The sequence below is a fragment of the Balaenoptera physalus genome (assembly GCF_965194825.1).
Source record: "Balaenoptera physalus genome assembly, chromosome: 5".
Classification (NCBI taxonomy): Eukaryota; Metazoa; Chordata; class Mammalia; order Artiodactyla; family Balaenopteridae; genus Balaenoptera; species Balaenoptera physalus.
The window spans coordinates 121581608-121603357 of NC_138884.1; the positions used below are offsets into that span (position 1 = coordinate 121581608).

Consider the following 21750-nt stretch of genomic DNA (forward strand, 5'->3'; position numbering starts at 1 on the left):
TCAGTTACTTAAATGCCAGACTGTCTGAAATATTAAAGGAAGTTGTTGCTATTTTGGAGATGGAAGTAAACAAACTGGAAATCTTGAATTAATCGAGAGAAGGGTACACGTTGATAAGTAGGATTTGGCAAGTTATTACTTCTCTCAGTGAATGTCAGCGCAGGTATCCTGTTCTCAGCGGAATAAGTGCGTCCCTGCAAAGCTAACTGAAAAACAAATTCTCTTAAGTGAATCCCGTTTTTCTGTTGAGTAGCATTATACGATTATTGACTATTACACTTGGGGGAAAAAAAAGCTGGTCCTAGAATGTAATAAGATCACTCTCAAGTATGCAACACTTTTGACAATACACATTGAAAGGAAAATAACCACCTACTAAAATAGTAAAAATAATCCTCAAAATAGCAGCAATATTCAAATTATTGCAGTTGAGTAACAGTCCTCAGGTTGTTGCAAAATAAAAATACAAAAGAAAAAAAAAAAAAACCCTCAGGACACCTGATATAAAGTTACTAAATTTTCACCTTTTACCGATCAAAAAGACAAATTGTTTGGTGCTTTAGAATTTTGACTAAGCTTTTCATCAGTCTCAAACCACTTAAAGATTTATAAGTTTATTTTTTCTCTATCCTTTTCATTTGTCTTCTACTTGTCCTTAGCAGTTTCCTCCAGACAGTAAAAAAAAATATTTTAGAGCATTAGGCTAAGGCCTGAAATATCTAATCTTTGTAAAACCAAATTCTGTTCTGATAATTGCTAAGACATGGTCAGCTTGGGTACTTCGGTAATGGTAAAGACTATCAATTTGCAAATATTTTTTTATGCTATAAAAATTGACTTGTTACCACCACCTCATACCCATTAGGATGGCTACTATCACGAAAATAGAAAATATCAGATGCTGGGGAAGATGCAGAGAAACTGGAACCCTTGCGTGCTGTTGGCGGGAATGTAAAATGGTGCAGCCACTATGGAGAACAGTATGGTGGTTCCTCAGGAAATTAAAAGACAGAACTACCATAGGATCCAGAAAATCCACTTCTGGGTATCTACCCCAAAGAACTGAAAGCAGGGTCTTGAAGAGATATTTGTACATCCATGTTCATAGCAGCATTATTCCCAATAGCCAAAATATGTAAGCAACCCATGTGTCCACTGCTTGAAAGATAAACAAAATGTGGTATATACATATAATGGTATAGACATATAATATATGTATATATTATACTTTATTATATTATATACATTATATGTGGTATATACATATAATGGTATATACATACATATAATATATTATTCAGCCTTAAAAAGCGAGGAAATTCTGACACATGCTACAACATGGGTGCGCCTTGAGGACATTCTGCTAATGAAATAAGCGGTCACAAAATGACAAATACAGTACAGTGTCACTTATATGAGGCAGCTAAGGTAGTCAAATTCATAGACACAGAAAGTAGAATGATGTTTGCCAGAGGCAGAGGAAAGGGAGAATGAGGAGCTATTATTCTGTGGGTACAAAGTTTCGATTTAGCAAGATGAAAAAATTCTAGAGAAGGATGATGATGGTTGCAGGACAAGGTGACTGTACTTGGTGCCACTGAACTGTACACTTAACAATGGTTAAGATGGTAAATTTTATTTTCTATGTAGTTTACCACAGTTAAAAATAAAATTGAAAAGAGATATAAAAAATTGAGTTACGTTACCTACGACTAGGTTTGCTAACTAAAACAATGCCTGCTATATTTAGTAGGATGGTATTACTGGGAGAACACAGTTTGTTGAGAAATGTTAGACTCTTCCACGACATCCATGGAGAAAGCGTCAGATAGATTTGGCTTCTGCTGTTAGAAACGCCCAAGTTCTATTCACACGGGTGTGCCTCTTCTTACATTTTTTTTTTTTTTTTTTTTGGTAATTCTCTAAGAAATTCCGCAGAGTCATTGAGAGTTAGAGCAAGCGCATGGGGTGTTTGAGGAACAGCCCAGGGCCTGGTGACTGGAGTACGATAAAGTGAGGAGAGGAAGGAGAGTATTTAAGATGAAAGTCAGACAGTGAACTGGGGACTTTGGCTTTTTCTTTGCATGGTATGGGCGAGGGCAGAGGGGTCAACTCAGGGTTTGGAGCAGAGGAGTGTCATGACTGGATGTATGTTTAAATGTTCACAAACTGTACTATGGGGGAGATGAGATGGGAATGCAGAAATGGAATTTCAGAGGAGGGTGCAAGATTGCTTTTAGTTGGGGAAATCATGGAACAGAAACCTAAGGCAAAGCTACAGTGGAAAATAAATCTATTCCTTTTCACATTTGAGCATGCTTGAGAAATCTCTCAAAAGCAACAACAAAACAAAAGTTTCTCTGCTGACACTAATCTGGACTATTAATTTGCTTGTTGATGTCAGTAAATCAACCTCCATTTACTGAGTCCAGTGTGAGCCCAGACCATTTCAGTACTTAAGGGTCTGCAATGACTGCCCCAGAGGTCAATCTCAGCTTGTCTGGGACTCCTAGGCACAGGTTTTCCCTGTAATTTATAAAGCTCCTTGAAATTTACCTGAATAAGAAGAGTGTTTTTCTAAAGAGTTCAAGATAAAATTACTGGCCATAGCATTTTATATTTCAGTATTTAATTTTTAGAATGATTAATTTAAAAACTGATCTTGAAACACTTGGTCTTTGCTGCTTAATGGTTTAGGTCCCTGTAAGGAATCTACCTCATTATGTGCCCTAAGTTGTCATAGGAGAGATGCAGGTTTTAGTTTTGAACATAAGAGCCAGTTTAGGAGACCATAGATGACATACTTAGTCCCCCAGTCAACGGGGCTGAATGTGATCAAACAAACAGTGTAAATAGCTTGGGCCTGGAGATTCTAGAGTTCTTGGAAGAACAAAATCAATCTTACCTTCTATCTCCTTAAGAAAACTTTGTATATTTATAGTAATGCTTTCCTCAAACTCAACCTGACCATAAGGAGTGATGGAGTAGCATAAAGTACCAAATAAAGCAAGCATGTGCACGTGTGCATAATAAGAATTACAAATAACAAATTCTAAACTTGAGCCTCAAGTGTGCTAAGTATCATAATATGATAAAAAATCAACTGCTTTCCAATCTGAACTGCCTTGTCAGTGTTTTTTTTTTAACCCCAAATACTCATGTAAGATGTTCTACCACAAAGTTAGAGTTTTACCAGTAGACAGAAGCATAACTTAATTGTATCTTTCATTGCTATAGGCAAATAGCTTTCTTAGACACTCATCGAACTAGTCTGTGAATTGGTGATATAACTGCAAATATGCTAGCTTTGATGGTGAATTGAACTTAACTTTCTTAAATATTGGAAAATCTTGTCAAAACTTTCCAAACTATTAATTGTTCCTTTTTCTCCCTTCCTGAATCTGAAATCTTTATTTAGGGCAAGTTAAGTGCTTAAATATATATGCTAATTTTGTGTTTTAATTAAAACGTTTTCTCTTTGGAAAATAATACTTGGATGGTGATTGACTAATCATGAAAGGCTATGTAAAAATAACCAAAGTTTTGACATTTAAGGAAGATATACTTTGTCACTTCACCCTAAACATCATTCTATTATTTTTCCTGAAATTTTATTTGTGAATTTCTGTGGATTAATTCTATTTAAAAAATTTATCTGAAAAATACTAAAAACCACAAAAGTGAAAACCACTCTGGATTACACAATTTAAGAGGCAACATAAATTTAGAAGTGACAGCCATGGCTGCCTCATTCTTCTGTTTCACTAATTCTACACATAGAGGTGGCCCACTGTTAATCTATGCTTTTCAACCTTTTTCTGTGTGTTTACAGACATTCCCATATATACATATTTCTACATATACATATTTCTGTGTGTACAGGTGATCATGCTATTCATTGGTCCAGCAACTTACTTTTTTTTCCCTTTAAAGCAATACCATGGTTATTTTTCTATGTCAATACATTTAATTCTGTTTTAGATTTCGAAGTCTAGAGACCTGCTGGGAAGATGATCTGCAGGTGAATTTTGTTTGATTTGGGCCACATCATGTGTTTGCAAAAAATTGAATTGGAATCTCTTTTGGTGGCAGATGTTTTGCTTCCTATTAATTGCACTCAACTCTTCATCATCATATCTATTTAGTGATCTGAAGCATTTACATTCATGACTCCCAAATAATATGATTCCATTATAGTGTGGTATTCTTATTTATTTAACCCCTCCTCATAATAGAACTTTAAGTTGCCGGCCACCATCCCATATTTTTTGTTTTTTTTACTATTAAAAGCAGTGCTTCTCTGACTTTCTTTAAGTATGCGTTGTGTGTTATTTCTTTAGTATGGCTCTTTAGAAGTGAGATTGCTGGGTTGTAGGGTATTGTACATGTGAATCTTTCATAGACACTGGAAATTACCCTACAGCAAAAAAGTACCAGTTTATGCTTCCAGGAAAAGTATATGAATCAAATTTCCCTACACTCTTCACTAAAGGGTTGAATCAATTTGTTAAATTTTTTCCATTCTGAAAGGTGAAGAAGTTATGGTCTTAATTAGTATTTTTTAAACTATTAGGGAAATTGACTATGTTTTCATGTGTTTATTGGTGTATGTATATAATATTCTGTGAATTACATATTCCTATGCTCACCTGTATTTCATTTGGATTGTTTGAAATGAAAAATATAAACTCTTTCCTGTAAGTATTAAGGATATCTTCTTTTAGCTCCTTGGTTATCTTTTAACTTTGTTATTGCAACTTTTGGCATATAGGAGTTTAAAAGTTTTATATAATTAAACTGCTTTAAAAAAATCTCTTTGTTTTAGCAGGCTTGAAGGGGAATTCATACTCACATATATTGCTGTTGGGAATGTAAGTAATAGTACAAGTAAGCAATAGTAAAATTTAGCAAAACAACCCAACATATACATGTATACAACAATGCTTAATGCAGCATTAGGTATAAGGATAAAACCACAAGATGTTCATTTCTTCAACATTCAGCAAATAGTTATCAAACACTTTCTATATGCAAAGCACATTTGAAAGTTTGAAACTGAATATCCAAATTTCCCATAAAATATCTTTAATACATATCATGTGGTATGGAAGCCAGCATTCTTTTGGAATTTTCATTTTCAATTTATATGCGTTTTCTGGAAACAACAGAAATCATACCAAAACATTACTTCTCTCTGCTGTATTGTTGTATTTAGTAATGTTGGAATTCAGAGTAGCTTGCTAGGTATTAGAGAGAATGAAAATTAAATCTCCATCCCTCTCTTTTTCCGTCTCTTACACATTTGACCTATGAATAGAACTGATTTTCTTTAATTCTACTTTTTAGTTTGTGGTAATAATTTCAATATTAGTTTACCCAAAGTAGGTATCTTATTTTTAATTGGAATCTCAACCATAGTCAACAGTATGATGTGGAGTTATTTTGAGGAGGGTACAATGGCCAAAATTAATATAGCAATGGATTATAGAAGTTTCTCTTGAGTTTGCAGTTTGGAAACTTTATAAATCTTCTTCCTTAGTGATTATAGAAGTTGTGTGGGTTTGGGGTGGTACTTGCTTGTCTCCACTCAGAGGTTCTGACCCATGGGGCCCATAAATAATCAGATGTTTAAAAAGCACCACTTTTAAGTTCATGCTTGAATACTCTCTATTTCAAAAGCCAGGACTCTCTTGATATGCTGGATTTGGGATTTCCTGCCTTGACTTTGGGACCCACATGTTCAGGTTTGCCTGTAGAGCTCTGGTGGCCTATAATACAAGACTCTGAAACCGTATTGAACCAGTTGCATGAAGAAGATGGAAGGTTGAAATCACGTGCTTGGTCTAAGCAGAGCAGAGAGGCAAAGGTATACCACAAAAGCAGGTCTTCTCACCCCACAGAGACATGAAGGACAAGGCGGCTTCAGGCCTGAGCTCAGGACGTGCGAGAATGGGGAGGATCTGCTCCTGAGTGCGCTGGACGTTAAAGGGGAAGCCGTGCAGACCTGGCTCCTGCTTTTGAGGCACAGTGGCTCCTGCCCATCGGTAAATGAACCCGGTGAATAGAAGGCGCCTGTGAACTAGATTAGCAACTCATCCTTCTGAATATAGGAATGAACAGGAGTGTAGAGTGGGTCAGAGAGAGAAACTGGAAACAGCCTTTTCAGTGATTATTCCTGTGGAGAGAGAGGGCAGAGGCCTCATTTCTATGAGCTGAAGCTGAAACATACAAAGAGTGGAGATGCTTGCTTTAACTGCATCGGCAAGGCTGTCATACTCTCTACATTCATATTTTACAATTGAAGTTGAGCATTGACACAATTAGCAGACAAGATGTTAATCTACAGATATTTCTGGAATGCTGTCCTAGAGTATTACCATGTTGACACTTACACCTTGCACATTTTTGTCGAGAGCCACAATAGTGAGAATGAACTGTGGAAACCCTGACTGCATTATTTTAATTAGCTGGCAGTTGTGTATTTGTTACTGCATGTAGGTAATTATATGCTAGGTGCTCTGGGGACACAAATATGAGTATGACCGGGATCTGTCTGGGTAAAGGTCACAGTGTAATATAATGGCTAAACTTGAGGCATTCAAGTTATATTGCCTGTTTGAGTACTAGTTCTACTACTTAATGTTGCTAAGCTTCAGTTTCTTCAGCTGTGATATGGGGATAATCATAAAATTTTATAGATTAAATGAGATAGTGTATATAAAAGTGTTTGACACAGTGCCTGGAACTAGGTAAGTGCTCAATAAACATTTGCTATTATTATCATTACTGTGATTGTGACCACCATACTGCTACTGCTACTACTACTATTTGATAATGTATGAATTACTAATTGCCTGTTAACCTCCAAATCACCCTTCTGAGAAATTCAGCCAGAGTTGTCATCTGCTATAAATTGTCATGTGACCCTGTTACACTGACCACAGCTGATTGAACCAGGAATTGATATCCATAACCAATGGTTCTAAATTGTTATCTTCATGACATACTTTTGAATAGTAGAACTTTTGCCAGCCTTGAAGAGACTGAAGCCTGTTCACATGACAGCATTGGTGACTTGGTTGCGTTCAGTACCCTGTGGCTGCAAATTATTTGCTGCGCCGATCCCACCCATAGGCTCATGAGTCACGGTTCTGGCCCTGAACTGAAGCTAGTCTATTCCATCCTCACAGTAACTTTTGCCCAAGGTACCCCATAGCCTACCCACACAGCTCAATGATCTATCGTAGAAGCATAGATTGCCTTAATAAATATATTCCTCAGTCACGCCTTCAGATCTGTGAATGACTGACGCACACAAAGTGGTGGTGGAGGCTTATGGGTTACTATTTGAGAACTACCCCCTTTGCCTAGGAAAGCCACATGGAACAATGGATCCCAGTGTTTGTATATGTTCATGGGGGGCTGGAGCAGGGAATGCATGTATCAGAATTACCTCCACTCCCACCGACATGTCTTGAGAATAAGATTTGGAAAGCCAGCGAACTACTTGATTGACTCTTGATATTCCTCCTTATTAAGGTTCAGGATTGCTTCCAACATGGCAAGTATAATTGTACTGACATGTAAAGATTTATGAGTGTTTATTGTTTAGGATAAAGCTAGGCTGCTGAAATACAGAGATCCTATAAGACAGTGGCTTAAAAGCTAGGAATTTTATTTCTTTCTCACATTAGAGTTCCAACATGACTCCTTGTGTTCATTCAAGACTCAGGTACTTTCAAAGTCCTTTTTCTGACAGGTTCAAGGGCATTGTCATCATCTGCATAGTCTACGCTGCATCACCACCACATCCCTGTTCAGGCTGGTTGCATGGGGAGTAAGAACACAAAGGAAGCAAGCTCAAGACCTCAAGGGCCAGTTCCAGAAGGGGCACAGATCACTTCTGTTCAGTTCTGTTGTTGAGAACTTAGTACATGGCTACTCTTAAGTACAAGAGAGCCTGGGAAATGTAATCTAGCTGGGTAGTTACATGTCCAAATGAAGGAGAGAATGGATTTTTGGTGGACAACTGGCAGTTTCGCCATCAGGTCCTTGTTGAGAACATGAGGTATACAGTTGTAGTGTCAAATGTTATCTGTGACCAAAACGCTGAAACAGAAATTCAGCTATCATTAAGTTCTTAGATAAGAAAAAGGTTATGATTTATTAAGATTAGAACTTTATACTCAGTTCATTCACTTATATACATTTACATACTCATAAATGTATCTTGATTAGATTCTCAGGATGATACTGCAATAAACATATGGTAAGTATGGAACATGATGTGAGAAACTATAATGACTGGTATAATACAAGACATTTAGGTCTGTGATTTGGGATACTTGGGATTTTGTACCAGCACTGCAGTTATCCACATGACTTTGTCCAATTCATTTAACCCTTCTGGATCTCATTCTCTAAGTTCTGTAAAGTACAGCTCTGTCCTATTACTTCTATCTTCAAAATATATCTTAAATTCATCCAATCTCCAATTGCTACCATCATAGTCCCTTCTTCATTCAGAGTCTATAAATCCAACCCCTCTTCCTTCTCCAGCCCCATCTCAGGGAGTTTTTTTTTCAGATTTATCCCCATTGATGTTTTTTTCTTTCACAAAACCTCTGCATTCATTGGTCCCTTTGACTGTATCTCCTTCCCCTGTCTTTTGCACGACCATATCCTCCTCATCCTTCAGGGGTCGGGTTCGATGTCACCTCTTTAGAGACACTTCCCAGACCATCCTATCTAAAGTAGATTCTTCCAACATTATCTATCTCAAGCACAGTTAATTTTCTTCAATCATGTTTGGTAATTGTTTTTTTATTTACTTGTTTTTTTCTAGTTCTCTCATTGCTCAATTAGTTTTCACTGAACTGCTAGCTCTGTTAAGGAAAGGGAAAAGATCTATATTATTCATCCTTTAAACTTCATCACCTACTACAGTGCCCAGCACCTAGTAGGTGCTCAATAAATATTTGTCGAATAAATTAATATAGGACTTTACAAATGTATGATCTGATAATTAGTTAATTAAAACAATGTAATTAAAATTTTAAAAATTATACTTTAATTTTATAGGAAAGATATTTAAAAGAATATGTCAATGACCCTATTTTGAGACAAAAATTATTTCATAGTGTGAATTCCTTTTTTTATTTCGTCCATTTTATTATTTCATATTTACTATCATATTTATCTTTAAATATTCTGTGATTTGAATACTTTCTCAACCCAGTCAAGATGGGAGATTTTGGGGAGGGAATTCATTATTCTGAGGCCTTCATTTTGTCTTGTATAATTTTAATCATGACAGTCTTTATCAAATCCATGTTTATTTAAATACTTATTTCTTTTTGCATACGTTGGGACTGAATATGTTGTTTTAATTAGTGGCATTGCTTTTTTGTTGCTAGATGTATTGCCTTGGCATTTGACCAAAAGCAAAGCAGAATCAACACAGTGTAATCTATGGTAAGGGAACTGAATCTCACTGTACAATGGTGTTTTGTCAGCTATAAGCTAAGAGGTGGCCTATTCAGCAAAGTACGTGTTATAACAGCTATAACTATGTACTCCATAATAGTCAGAGTTGCCATTTCTGGTTCTCAGAAGAAACTTCTTTGTTTGACCTTGGATTAGCCTACAACTGGATGACAGCGAAATAAAGTTGGAGGAAAAAAACAACCATCAGAGGAACATATTAGTTTAACAAGTTCCGATATTTTACAAGTGGAATATCAAACTTAGAGTCTGTAATGAGAGTTCATCACATGAATGTACAGAGAGAATAGAATTAATCATGCAGTTGCTATGTAAGAAGAATGGCAAATGCCTTTTCATGAGAGTTGGCTTGAAATTCGTAGTTCATATATATTACTGGCTAATTTTATCATGGTAAATTATCATTGGATTTTATTTATTAACTTACTATTTCATAGTTACATGCTGATTTCTCTTCAACAAACTCCATATTTATTGAGTTCTCTTCATGCCTAAGACATAATGGGATTTTTTTCAAATGGTAATAATCTCAGTTACATTATTGTGAAAGATAGGAATACTATGTTGTAATCTTTTTAAAAAAGAAATCCTGATTCTGTAGTATAAATAGTGTCTTTAAAGCCAACTCTATCTCTATAAACCATTTGCCTCTTTTTAAAGCAGGGCATTTGAAAGCTGAAAGGTGAGAGGAAGAGGGAAAAGCTGTCCCGGGCTCAAATACAGCTCAACCTTTACCCAGCAATGAGGTTCTATTGGTTTGACTTAGTAGGAAAATATATCCATGTAAAAGGGCAAATGGTATACCAGAACCTCATCATCATACTATTCTCTCTAGGGTGCAATTGAGTACAAGGCATGGCTTTGTAAAGGTTCCCACTAAAACTGCATCAAAATGTCACTGGGCCTGGAGGCCCACAGATATGAAACACCCCTGAAGTCAAGGAAGCCGCCCCAGAGTCATTTATAGATTCATTCTAAACTGTACATTTTGGGGGATAGTTTTTATTATCTACATGCATATCACTAAACAATCTACACATTCCATGTGAAACATCCTTACTCAGGAAATTTCTTAAAAGCATATTAATTTTTATAAGACAATGACCTTATGCTTCTATGTGTAATATGTCTACAGACCTTTTCTGTTGAAGTCCCTGCTTTGTTTAGTTCCAGGTAATGTGATAGAAGGGTCTATTGCAAAATTATTTGCAAATGTGAAAGGCATGGGTTTTACCATAGATTTAGGAAGGGAGCTTAGTTTAAAATTTTAAGGTATAGAGTGCTTTTTTTCTTTTCTTTCTCTTTAAAAAAAATCTAGGAAAGGAAATAAGGAGACAAATACCTAGGAAACAAAAATTGCCTGAGATTTTAAGCTCTAGAAATAAAATTGTAGAAACAAAATTATTAAAAAAGGCTTACTGGCAAATGCAGGTAAGATTGACCACCCCACCCTATGTCATCATATAATTATAACATTCTCTTCATATGGACAAAAAAAAAAAAAAGCACATTGGAGAGCTAATTGAAAGTCATTTCAGGACAATATGTTTATTACTTATTATTCATTTACAATAGCAATTACAGCCCAAAGTTATGAATATGGAGCTTGCAAAATGCCATTTGGATATAACATGGTGAAATGTAAAAACCACAGAATCCTTTGCTGTATAACACATTCACAATAGCAACAAACCTAAGCTCTGGCTTAGTGTATACCACCATTACCTATGTGTAAAAAACACGAGATTTGGGAAGTATGCAGTAGATTCAGTAAGCTCAATTTTCATTGAGGATGGCATTTTTAAAAATAAAACATTCATTGTAAAGCAACCATTACTATAATAGTGATTGTTTTCCCAAGTGTTGAAAGTTTGGGAGGAGAGAGAGAATTTGAAGACAACTATGTTTCCTCCTTTTTGGAGAAGATGCTTAATTGTGTAATTTGGGGGGGTTATTTTTATTGTATAATATATATATTTGTGTAATTATATATGTTTGTGTAATTCCATGACTTATTTTAATTATAGTATACTTAAATATTTCTAAATTTCTCTCTTTCATGTTTAAGTACATGAGTGAATATTACAGTCAGTCTTTTCTGAATCACTTCCTCTTTATTGACTACTTGGTATTCCCAAGCTTCCTAATAAATGGAAAAAGGAGGAATAATTCTCCAGTCAGGTGGAGTTTGAAGAAACCCGATCATTCTGTGTCCTCAACATCATCATACAAATGTTAATTGGGTAGCGACTGCGTGTGATGCATCGCTGCCTTGTGTGCAACTTCTAGGACTCTCCAGTTGCTCAACCACATCCCCACGGGCTGACATGATGAGTATACACCCCACGGTGTAAGGACCTACAGAGACAGTAAAAAAAAAGAAAAATCAAGCAAGCAAGAAAACCCCGCATACTAGCATTGTGTATCCCTCTTGGGTGGTAACTGAGAGGCCGTGAAAAGTATTTCATGTTTAGTCAGGGTGAGGCCAGGAGGCGCTTGTCATTGCTCTTCAGTGTGTCAAGAAAAGCTTCACGAAGAGAGACTTTAAAGAAGGGAGTGGAGTCACTAAGTTTGCAGAGAGGACATATCAGGTGTAAGCTATGTAGTCATGAAGGTGGCTTATTGATATCAGAGTGAGAAGATTAGACAAAAGAGGCAAGAAATAGATTTGCTTCCCAGGAGCAGTGTGCTAACAGAATGATAAGACTTTTCTCTGAGCTACTCTGAGCAGAAGTGTCTGTTGGGCAGAAAAATAACCTCAGCAGGGGTGTTGGGAATCAAATGAAGAGAAGTGTACCTGGATGTGAGCAAGTGCATTGATACAATTCAGTTCATAGGATTGAAAGGAGGACGTATTTGAGATGTGGAGAAAAATGGGAAAAGTTTTAGAATAGACTAGAAGGTGCACTGAAGTGGCTTGAATACCAAACAAGAAACGGAGGAGTAAAAGCTCAAGGGAGAAAGATGTGTATCAAATGCTCCTGTACAAGGAGAAATTGATTCTAATTTTTTAATCAGAAGGTGCATGGAATCTTGTGATTTGGGCTTTGAGGAGTTAATTCAAAAGAACTGCTAAGATGTTTCCCTGTGGTTCAGTATAGGCTTCAGGGAATTGCTGAATGGCCATAGCCAAAATCACCTCTGAGGACCCACTGGCCATTTGGCCCAGTTCTAGGTACTATGCAGCCAAGCTTTTAGGACACAGTTTTCAAAATCATATCAACATCTTTCTGAGGCATAGCAATCATCTAATCTGCCTGCAGAATTATGTTACTGTGAAAAGTGATGTCTTAAAACCCATAAATTTGTGATGTTAGAATGAGTCGTTTTTGATATCCTTTACAAGCTAAAAAGTACTCAGGCCTGTTGACAAAGCAAAGAAATGGTGTCAAAAATAATTTTAAAACCTTTTGACCTATAAGGTTTAAAAGAATTAGGCACAGATTCTTTGCTTTAAGCCTCTTGGTGACAAGAAATATGGTACTCTGCCAGACTGTTTGATTGACAGTAACGTTTGTAGTTTCAGCTGCTAATACAGTATGCTTCTTGTATATTCTGAGTGGGTAAATATAGAAGACTATTTGTCACCTGGGTTGATGGATTACAAATAAGTGAGACAATGTGGTTAGGGTTCTGAAGCATAAATGAAAAGTCAAAAACCTTATATTATTTACAATACAATGCTTATGATTTAAGATTTGTTATTCCTGTTACATCAATAGAAATGGCTGGGTTTTAAAATAAGCATGTTACTCATTTTTAATCATCTCTTTCCATTACATAGTTATTTGCTACAAGAATGCATCAATTAAGTGTACCAAAAACCTGATTAAAATGAAGGACTTATTATAGATACCTGCATTTATTTTTAAATATTGTGATTCAAGTATCTTAAATTTTTTCCACTCATAGGACCTATGACTAATGACATGTTTCTCCACCCAAATAAAGCTTGTTGTTTTCAGTACCTAATTAGTGTTCAAGCTTGTTGTACTCACTTAGGCTTAGAATAGAGGTGTTTCTGAAAAATCTTTCTTGGTCAATAGCCCTCTAATAATATTGATTTCTCTTTGTACAACATTTTGAATTTGCTAAAGTGTTACAAGTGGTATAACAACTTCAAAATGATATCATGAATGGTTCAGTAATTAATATTTTCAAAGAATAGTGTTATGCAAGATGAAAGATTATTAAGGTGATATTACTGAGTCTTTGGACTTAGAAAAGAAAATTTTCTTTGGAAAGCACATTATCACCTTTCAAGACAAGAAGTAAAATTGGCATTTTTAGCATGCTACTCTTATCTTTATTTGCTGATAAAGAAAGAATCCAGAGTTTTTCAAAACTTTAAATGAAAGGCTATGGTGAGGTTCACATTACCCAATCTTGAAAGAGAAAAGCCATAAATGAATGGGAACAAAACAGAAATAATAGCCATAACATTTTATTTTAGAACTTTAAAAAAAATACTATTCTAAACAAAACACAACATGTGAAGTCTATTTTTTTATGTATGTGATTAATACAGCATTGTATTGAAGTACATGAAAGTATAAAAATTAACACTCTATAATTATAGCTCATGTCATAATACTATCATTGCATAATGGATATTCAGCTTATTTTAAGTTGGTTATCTTTTTAATGTCTATATTTAAAGACCATTTATATTAAAGGGGAGGGAACACGCTCAATACTTACTCGTAATTCACGCAACTTGTGGTTTGGTTAAAGAGCTGTGTTAGAGGCAAAGATTCCATTTTTTCCTGAATCTCCATTGTAATGTGTTTGCTACTCAAAACTACCAGCATCTGATAGTATGTGTTACCAGAATAATGGGAGAATTAAGCTTAACTTTTATAAGTAGATTATAATTTAATACTTTGAAATATACAGTATTTAAAAACCCTGTACTATATAATTGAGAACTCAGTATCAATAATACACCCTTGGTAAAATAAAACAGTTAAGAATTCTTTAAATGTGATTTTTATCCTTTCTTTGTAAATTGTTTTTATGTGCTACAAAATTCTTTTATATTCTTGTCTCACAAGCATAGTGCCTTAATCCAGACAGGACTAGTTAATAGCTAAATCATTTGAATATCAGTTTGGTTTCTTACCTGTTCAGAGAAATGCTTAATTATTTTACAAGTTTAAGTTGGATGGCTGACATTAAAAGTACTATGCATCTTGTTAAAACTTGAAACCAGAGGCTATGTGTTGTATGTTGGGATTCCAAGTAAATTAGGACAAACCAGTATAGCTAGTAAAACTCAGATATCAATTTATTATTTTGTTTTCCAGAAAGAATCAATCATTGGATGTTAGAGTTTTAAGTACACTGCATTCTAGTCTGCCCATTTTATGGACGAAGAAATGAAAATGTGAGGTGAAGAAGTGCTACAATAAAAGGTCACATAATAGTAAGTGGGTTAGCAGCACTCCAGAGCAATGCTGCTTTTACTATACAGCATGGTTACTAATGGACCAGGGTAATTTAACTCAGCATTTCCTGGAACTCGGTAGTCAAGATTCCCTGATTCATTTCACAGAAACACTACACTCCATGTTGCTTACAGAAACTATTTTTTTTGGTTACTTTTTTTTTTTATAAATTTATTTTTATTTATTTATTTTTGGCTGCGTTGGGTCTTCGTTGTTGTGCGTGGGCTTTCTCTAGTTGCGGCGAACGGGGGCTACTCTTCGTTGCGGTGCGCGGGCTTCTCATTGCGGTGGCTTCTCTTGTTGCGGAGCACTGGCTCTAGGTGAGCGGGCTTCAGTAGTTGTGGCTCATGGGCTCAGTAGTTGTGGCTCGTGGGCTCTAGAGTGCAGGCTCAGTTGTTGTGGCGCATGGGCTTCGTTGCTCCGCGTCATGTGGGATCTTCCCGGACCAGGCTTGAACACGTGTCCCCTGCATTGGCAGGCGGATTCTTAACCACTGCGCTACCAGGGAAACCCTGGATACCTTTAACAACAAAAATAAAGGAAAAATAAACTTTTAATTGAACGAGCACAACAGACACAGAGTTATGGACACCAAAGGAGTCTCTTCAGTCTTCGCTCTTGACACATTTATGGCATAAAAAGTGGAGAGAGTTATGAGACATTTCCAGCTGCATTGATTCTAAACTTTGAGGAGATTATAGTAGAAAATACTTCTCTTGTTTTTGCCTATAGAGGATGCCTTTAAGAAGAGAAGAATTGGGCTTCCCTGGTGGCGCAGTGGTTGAGAATCTGCCTGCCAATGCAGGGGACACGGGTTCGAACCCTGGTCCGGGAAGATCCCACATGCCGCAGAGCAACTGGGCCTGTGAGCCACAACTACTGAGCCTGCGCGTCTGGAGCCTGTGCTCTGCAACAAGAGAGGCCGCGACAGTGAGAGGCCCGCACACCGCGATGAAGAGTGGCCCCTGCTCGCCGCAACTAGAGGAAGCCCTCGCACAGAAACGAAGACCCAACACAGCCAAAAATAATAATAATAATAAGTAAATAAATAAATAAAATTAAAAAAAAAAAAGAAGAGAAGAATTGACAATGTCTCATATTTATATAGAACTGATTGTCTCAGTGGTTTGAAGGTACTTAAGCATCATTTAATTTAATGGTTTCCAACCATTTGACACAACTCTTCTGAGAAATAACATCAGCAGCTTGACCGCTCTGGGCGTGAAAGCTTACAGAATGGACTTTTCCAATTGAGGTAAAGATTTAACCATCCAAGCCTCTAAGAAATGGAGGACAAAGCCAATCGTATGAGGCATAAATCAAAGACTGTGTGTCGAGTTGAGAAAGACCTGTTAATATCTATTACTGTTAGTGCTTCTTGAAAATGTGGACAGAAATTCCCACTGCTTTTCTCATGGTCTTTTTTTTTTTTTTTTTTGCTTGATTTAGATGTGTTAATTATTAAAATGTTATGAAATGCAAAAGTGTTATACAAATGTAAATGATTGCAGTTTTAATAATATCTTAAAGAATATTGTCAGATAGGGTTAAATTATTTACTTGGACTTAGTACTAAATCCAAGAGTTAGCCTGTGCCTCTAGATTTCTAGCTTATTATCTTTTTTTTTTTTTTGACCAAGTTCCAGGTTTAGGTGCATTTTATGCACACACAGAAAAAAAGAAGGCATTTCTAGATCTAGAGTCTGAAGAAAATGAGAAGCTGTTATATGGAATGTTAACAAGTATATGAATAAGAATTTAAAAGTCAATCAAGAACTTTGAGGCTGAATTCATCAAGACCACTGATACCATCATCCTCAGTGGTGACACTGGCATTATAAAAATTGTTTTTATGTGTGAGGACAACTGCTACAAATTTTCAAACAATTTTGGAAAATATGTTTGCATACAGTTTCCCATGCCTGACATTTTGGTTTGGGGTTTGTGAATTATTTTAAAAGAACATAGGAGAATTTAACTAATCGATTGTTATTTAAACTATTGGGCTTAACATTCTTCATACAAAATCTAAATCAAACTAACAGATTCATTCTATATCTAGTAGGAGCCTAGCAAACAGTGAGAAAATTAGTGAACTCAGGCAAGTCAAAGTCTGAACCCAAATTAAGTTCAGTTCAAACACTCATTTATTTATTGCTTTGGGTAATTACAATTAAATGTGATAATTTACATCCATTAATTGAAGCAGTCTGACACATAGTAGCCACTGGTAAATGTACTCAATTTTATGTGAGAAACTCAGGGTTTTATGTACTATCAAAGTAAGGCTTAATAAGAAATACATCATGATTAAACAAGTATTTGTTGTGTGAGAACCATTTATACCAGTACAGAAAAAGCTAATTGACTGTTGGCTAGAAGGTCAAGTTGGCAAGTGCAGATTTTAATGTATCTTTGTCTTGGGTGATGTGCTGAACGTATGACTATTGTATTTTAGATAAAGTGAAGGGAAGTTTATCAAACATCCTTAGTGTGAAGGCACTGTGAAGGTGCTTTACATAAATCACTGTATTTAAACCTCAAAGGACAGCCTTGTGAAATAGACAATTTTATTATTAACTACATTTTAGAGTTGAGAAAATGAAAGCAAAGATAAGTTAAGCAACTTTTCCAAGGTTCCAAGATAGTATTCCAAATCCAGAATCATTGGATTTTGATTCTGATATCCCTTTTCTTTCTACTACCTCACACAGTTGTTGCAACACCCTTCTCTGTAAACTTAATGAAGGAAACATCACAGACTTGGTACAGAACTCGTCCTATCTACAAATTGTTTGGTAGTAAGGTCCTTTTGGTGATCTTTTGATTAATGAATTCTCTGGGAACACAATTCTTTCATAACAATAACACGGTTTTAAAAACCCTACTTGAATTTTTTGAAGTGTGATAGCAGAAATTGCAGCTGCGTATGACAAAAATACCTCACTGCACAGTTTCTATTTGCCTTTACCCAGCTGAAGAGAAACAGGGCCAACTGTGAATAGAGCTGAGAGCCTTTTGAAAGTTATTTTCCTCTTTTAACCTACAACATTTTGAGCAGTTACCTGGTACCAGTTAATGTGTTAGGTACTGTGCTTTCATTTCTTAAAAAGTGGTGTAGTTTTATTATCTCCTGCTTTTATCTTTTTCATCCTCCCGTCACCTTGCCCCTTCCAACTCTACATCAGGCAAACTCTCTCACTACTGAATCAGGGAAGAATCTGCTACCAGGCAACAGTATTTATTGACTGAGAGATGATTACACTTCATTTTGAAGATGATTCTTGGTGTTACCTCAAATAGTATTTGTACTTTTAAACCCCTGGTCAAGGTACATCAGAATCATGGGTGAACTTGTAAAAAGGCATATTGCTGGACGCCCCCTAGATATTTCAAATCGCTGCAGTTTTTATTGGCATCCCAGGGAACTGCACTTAAAGAAGCCTTGTAATCTGATGGAAAGTTTCCTTCTCTGTGAACAGAATCTAGAGATCAGTAGGGAGTCTGATGGGGATAATTTTATAGGCCTTCCAGCCCCAGATTTATGCTTTTATTCTTTTGTTTCTTCCTTTATCTATTCATTTACTAATTTTGTTTATTTTTAGGCATTTAGAGTTCACTGGCTACAATGGTTTAAAAAACAGCCTTTGCTCATAAAGAGCTCACAGTCTAATGGGGAGAGATGCCTATCATTCATATAAACAGTATCCCCCCTTAGACCCAGGCAAGAGGGGCTCCTGCTCTGGCCTGTGTGCTTTAGAAAGGCTCACTCTGCATTCTCCTTTGGCTTGTCCCTTCCCATGGGGTGGAGAGTTTGGGGAATCAAGGGAATGTAATAACCAGAGTTTGCCTCCCCTTCTAGACCATGCACTGGATCTGGAATTCTCTGTGCTCTCCTCTTTCCTGAGTTCACCCCCTGAACTGTGCCCCTGATGTGCACACACCTAGCCCCAAAGGGTGGTCCCGGGATAGCTGTTTGTAGGGTAATAGCTGGAGCTAGGACAGGGCCGGGTTGTCGACATGTGCACGTGTGAAGCTATTGCTGTGTGGAAGGAAGTCTGGGGAGACAGTTGGTTAAGAAGAGAAGTCGATGTGCTCCTGGGGTTGAGAAAGCTCTGCCGGTGTGGCAAGTTCTGGCTCCGAACTACAAGGAGTTCAAGAATTCTAACTTTGAGCCCAGACATCTAGAAGATATATTTCTCACAGCGGGAGTATAGAATCTATTTTATTTAACAGTTTGTCAGCTTGATTTATAACTTTCAGATATTTGGGTAGACAACAAGTGGGCTTCCATTTGTACTCTTTCTCCGGACCCTGCAAATGTTAGGGGAGAGCTGCCCTTGGCATTAAGAGAGCTGTGAGAAGGGGAGTCTCCCGGTGTGGGTGAATCAGGCAACACTTGAGGCGGATGTTGAACAACAATTAGGAATTACGTAGGCAAGATGGATGGATGGAGGCTTAGAGGGGAAGGCAGGGCAAGGTGGGGCAGGGCATGGAATAGACAAGTGGCTTTAATGCATAAGCAAAGGCGAAGAGGCCACAAGCTGCCTGGAGTGCGTTTGGAACACAGTTTAGTTTGTTGGAACTTAAAGTGCAAGTAGAACCGAATTTACTGGAAAGCTAGTGAAGCTCAGCCTTTAGGTTCTTTCACTACAGTCCCTGATGATTTCTAGGGGTTGTGGAGGTTTTCGGTGGGAAGAGGAGGCCAGGTTGCAATCTAGAATCATTTCTGTGTAAACATTTCTTCTTAATTGCCTGGAGATCTCCAGAAAAGGGACCTGTATTTTCAGGTTTCAACATTTGTTGTGATTTCTTTTTTTACTCAGAAGAAACGTTTACTTTTGTGTCTAATTTTGTTTCTTTCTTCTTTCTTAAAGAAGGTTCTTTCCCCAAATTATAGGTTCCTTAGGTCCCACCAAGCCTGGGTCTGCCCTTGAGTTCAGTAAATCTTGGGAGATGAGGTTGGAAAAGTTGCAGAGAACAAGCCTTGATTCTTTGAAGGCCATGGAAACCACCAAGGGTTGAAGCAGGGAAGTGACCTGGGTATGTTTGCATGGGGTATTTTCAAATGATGGACCATTTGGAGACAGTGTTGGATTGGAGACTCTCAGCAATCCCACTGAGTCAGTATGTGTTCCTAGCCTAGAGCAGTGGAGGAGAAAAATTTTATTGAGTAAAATTAGTGAAACTTTATGTTTGATTAGAAGTGTACAGTGGAAAGAGTCAAGGATGAGTTTGGGGTTTCTGATTTAGGGGTCTTAATGGATAGAGCACTGATCTGGGGATAAAAAAATAAATTCAGTTTTAAATGTGTTGAGTTTATATCTACGTAAGATATATAGGTAGGGATCTCCAGCAGCCAGTTAAATATGTGATTCTGAAGCTTGGGGAATACAGCTGGGCTGGCCAGGGATATCTATGGATGTGTGTGTGTGTGTGTGTGTGTGTGTGTGTGTGTGTGTGTGTGTTTGTGTGTGCATGTGTGTGTGTCATCGGGAGCCATTGGCATTAGTTGAAACCACCAGAATGAATGAGGTCAATCAGGGAAATCATTTAAAATCCGTACACCAGCGAGCTGATGACAGGACTCTGAGAAACACCAAAGTTTCTGTAGTGAACAGAGAAGAAACTCGATTAAAAAAAAGAGAGAAAAATAAGAGGTTACTCAAAATCTTAGAAATCACAGAAAGACAGTTTTTCCAAGGAGGGAATAATCGACAGTGCCAATTAAGCAATGATATTAAAAAGTATCCACTGATTTGGCAACAAACAAAGTCATTGAAGATTTTCTGGAGTAGGGTTGCAGTGGAGACAGAAAGCAGCTTTAAGTGGGTTGAGAATTGACTTGGAAATGAGGAATGAAGACAGTACCTTTAAGAGTACAGTTACTCTTAAAAGTTAAGTAGCAAAGAAGAGAAAGTGTATTGTACTCTGAAGGGAACTGAGAATCAAGCGCGTCCTATCTATCGACCTATCTATCATCTATCTATCTATCTATCTATCCATCCATCCTATTTTTAGGCTGCTGGCTCATAGAGTAAGATTTCAGGGAGACTGGGGGGCAGGCATGATGCAATAATCTTAGTGGGAACCATTTGCTGTACCTGGAGGAAATGAGATGAAGATGGGGGAATCAGTCAAGTAAAAGTGTTAGTAGCTGGTGTTTCAGGCTTTGCTAAGGGGAGATATTATGAATGTAGCACGTGGTATGATTTCCTCAGAGGCACTCATTTCGCTGCACAGATAATACCGCTAATTTAAGTTTGGTGTTCTGCCGGAAGACACAGCAGAAGTTTATGGGTGTGAGCAAAGGAGTGTTTTGGAAGTAAGAACATACATGCTCAGCCATGAACAGTGAGGACTGAGGTTGGACAGGGGGGAGAGAAACCAGAAAGTAGACACTCGGGGGAGGATAAAGGGGTCAGGGCTCTGAGGAAGTTCACAGAGAAGTGTGAACAAAGAAAGGGCGGGAGGGAGCTGGGAGGTAGAGCATCCTGGATAGAAAGGGTTTTTAGAGTTGTAGGTTGCAGAGGCACAATTGTAGGGGATGGTAATGACGAGTTGAGAATCAAGCTGAAGCTGTTGACCTATATAGGCCCAAGCTGGTTGGAAGTGAAGATTACTCATTTGAAAAAGGTCTCGAAACTTCAAACGGAATAACAACTTCTGGACTTCCTAAGATAAAATTTTGAGCAAGAATTAAGAAAAAAGAGAGGGCTTCCCTGGTGGCGCAGTGGTTGAGAATCTGCCTGCCAATGTAGGGGACACGGGTTCGTGCCCTGGTCTGGGAGGATCCCAC

General features: G+C 37.2%; 1 long non-coding RNA gene across 1 annotated transcript; it reads right to left on the minus strand.

Annotated features, from left to right (window-relative positions):
• Nucleotides 1–676: 676 nt before the first annotated feature.
• LOC309661932 lies at nt 677–20396 on the minus strand. Its single transcript, XR_014264380.1, has 2 exons — nt 16040–20396; nt 677–15712 (listed from the first exon to the last, which is right to left on the minus strand). It is a non-coding gene; the product is annotated as an uncharacterized lncRNA (long non-coding RNA).
• Nucleotides 20397–21750: the final 1354 nt, after the last annotated feature.